Here is a 3,145-nt window from a genome sequence, read left to right as displayed (position 1 = left end):
CAAACACATAAACTAGAAAATGAACCCCTGGTGTGACAAAAAAAAAAAAAAACGATTATCATTTCTTGCAGGCATACTAACTTTCCTGTTCACTGTGACATTTTCTTGTGCTTCGTTCTATAACTCAGGATATGTTTTTTTCTGTTTTATACACTCTGATGGCTACAAAAAATGTGCTTTATGTCAACCTGCAGCCAGTGTTTGACTCAACATCCACAAAGACTAAATGCTGCTCTGAACAAAAGCAATTATATAAAAAAAACTAATGGTTGGACCTTTTAAAGAACAGTTTAAATGCTGCTCTGAACAAAAGCAATTATATATAAAAAAAACTAATGGTTGGACCTTTTAAAGAACAGTTTAAATAATATTGTAAACATTGTAAAATAAAACCTAATCACTTAATACACATATTTACTGTTATTCATCATATAAATGCATTTTCCTGTGAATTTATTTTAGTCTAAATCATTCATCTGTGTATAAAAGTCTGTTTATAATCATTTATTTTACTGAAGCTTACAAGTGTTGCATTATTATTTGCCTTTTATATTTAACAGCTCCACTGCTCTGATGGATTGAGCAGGAAATGAGCCATGGGCCTAATGAACAGAACCATGCTGAGGCTGTGGGTTCTGATTTCAGCGTCAAACACCAGACTGGGCTCCGATCGGGCCTCTTCAGATGGAACAAGCAGGTAAAGAAATTGTTCTGAATCCATAAGCTCAGATTAACCTACTTTCTATTAGTTGGTGAATAAAAATGGAGTGTTTTATTTCCAACTCAAATTAAACATAAAGATAAAAATGTTACCTTGAAATTGAATGAATGAATGAATGAATGAATAAATAAATAAATAAATAAATAAATAAATAAATAAATAAATAAATAAATAAATAAATAAATAAGAAATAAATAAATAAACCAGGTAATGGCAGGTGCAGAAAACAGCTGTGCCAAAATACATCAGAAACTCACCCAAATGATTAAATTCTGTGAGATTCCACATTTTAAACTGGATTCCAAAATTTGTTAATTCTGTGATTCCATCTACAATTTCCGCACTGCGGAAATTATAGGGCCCTACATATCTCAGTCCTATTTTTATTTTATTTTTCAAACCTGGAAAAATTTTCCATGTATCCCCTGTAATATGCTCACATACACCTGGTTGGGAATTCCTGCTTTAGACGTGTAAAGGGCTAGAGGAACTGTCCAAGGTCCTGAAAGTGCTCAAGACTTTAGACAGCATAAAGGGCTGGAGGAACTGTCCAAGGTCCTGAAAGTGCTGGAATGTTTCAGGGCTTTAGAGGATGGTAACCATTTGGCAAAGCACCAAACACTTCATGATCTCTATATGCTTATCTGTGTGATTGTAAAGGGAAAGAACCACATGTTGAGTGCATAGCATAGGTAGAAAGTGTACTTAAAAATGTACATAAGTCATTATGTAAGAGTTAGTTTTTTTTCCAGCAGGAGTGCATCTTTCCTGCAATTCACAGGAGACAAACCCAGTTTATATTTTCATTACAGTTCATTCTTTAGCTCCAGTTAGACAGTTTTTGCTCACAGAGATAAAAGAGGAAATAAACATGACTTTAAAACAGCAGAAGGTGTGAATTATTGTCAAACCATCCATCCATTATCTTCCACTTTATTTGAAGTGGGCAGCAGCTTGAGCAGGGAAGCCCAGACCACACTTTACACCTCTTTCAGGAGGACCCAAGTGTGTTCCCAGGCCAGCCAAGAAACACATGTCCTTCAGAGTGTCCTGGGTCTTCCTCCCAGTTGGACAAGCCTGAAGCACCTCCCTAGGGAGGCGTCCAGGAGGTATCCTTACTAGATGCCCAAACCACCTCAACTGGCTCCTCTCAATGTGGAGGAGCAGTGGCTCTACTCTGAGTCTCTCCAGGATAACTGAAATTCTCACCCTATCTCTAAGGGAGAGTCCAGCTACCCTACAGAGAAAACTCATTTTGATCACTTGTATCTTCAGTCTTGTTCTTTTGGTCACTACCCAAAATTTGTGACCATGGATGAGGGTAGACATTGTCAAATGTCTATTAAAATAAGTTCAGGTGTCCTGATGTTCTCATGCTGGCTTAGTGGATCCCCAGAGGACTGAACTATGAAGTGAGGTCAACATTTTAGCTGCTATGATGAACTGATAGAGTTTTTCAGAATTCCTCATCATAGATGTGCTGCCACCATGCTCCACCCAGGACCTCCAAACACTGCTGACCGCCACATCACTATGGGAGTCCTGTGCGTGCTCATAGTTCTATCATGGGAGGTTTTAACCTGTGCTTTTTTTAGTCAATACACACAAAATATTGTACAGCTTTGTCTGACTTACAGGGCTCCCAACAAATCCCTCCTGTAATGTACGACAGTTACACAGAAGGCCTTATCTGACACATTAAAAATACAGAACACCATTATCTCATTTAGAGTGCAGGTGTCAAATGATATAATCCATTCAGTTCCCAGATTCACTCATCATTATTTTATCACAAGCAGCAGGTGCTAAGTCCCTAACAAATGGGATGTGAACTATTGTGTGGCTCATGCTGTTAATTTAAAAGAGTTGACTCATTACAGTCACAGCTGTGACTGAAGCTGAAGCCAGGCTGCAGAATAAGTGATTCTAGTGTTGGCAGGGGATGGATGCATCARGGTGCGGTGCTGTTTGGAGAAGGAAGAGGCTGAGAAAACACATGTTTTAGATAATGCAGGAGCAAATTTCAGCTAAGATATTGATATTGCCATTGCAGCTGTATCTGCCACTCCCTGGTTGCACGCTTTAGAAAGTCAGAGAGACACAAAATAAAAAGTAAGTCTCAAATAGGTTTAAAAGACTCTTCATTCCAATCTTAAATAGAATGTTTGAAGCTAAAATGAAACTAAAGTACATGAAAACCTGGGTTTGCACTCTCATCTCTCAAGATCAGCACCTCCAAACCTGAAGCCATGGTGTTTCCAAGGTGAGCTAAATAATGAAAATGTGTTAGTGATCATTTTTAAACATCCATCCATCCATCCATCCATTTTCTGTACAAACATCATTTTTTCATTTGGTGCCTCATAGAGATGTAATCAGCTAAAACATGTAGCTTAATGTTTTACAAACTACCAAGTATTGAAA

The 3,145-nt window shown here is 37.7% G+C and overlaps 1 protein-coding gene across 1 annotated transcript in view; it reads left to right on the top strand.

The window, feature by feature from the left end:
- The first annotated feature begins 466 nt into the window (after positions 1–466).
- Positions 467–3,145, top strand: part of si:dkey-175m17.7 (uncharacterized) — a 27,447-nt gene continuing 24,768 nt past the window's right edge. The window contains exon 1 of the mRNA XM_014016443.1: positions 467–697. The gene's annotated coding sequence lies outside the window, so the exon portion shown is untranslated. The remainder of the gene's footprint in view (positions 698–3,145) is intronic.

Source organism: Austrofundulus limnaeus, unplaced genomic scaffold (assembly GCF_001266775.1).
Source record: "Austrofundulus limnaeus strain Quisiro unplaced genomic scaffold, Austrofundulus_limnaeus-1.0 Scaffold145, whole genome shotgun sequence".
Lineage (NCBI taxonomy): Eukaryota > Metazoa > Chordata > Actinopteri > Cyprinodontiformes > Rivulidae > Austrofundulus > Austrofundulus limnaeus.
Note: the sequence above shows the minus strand (reverse complement) of the source record. Positions and strands in the feature narration are given on the sequence as shown.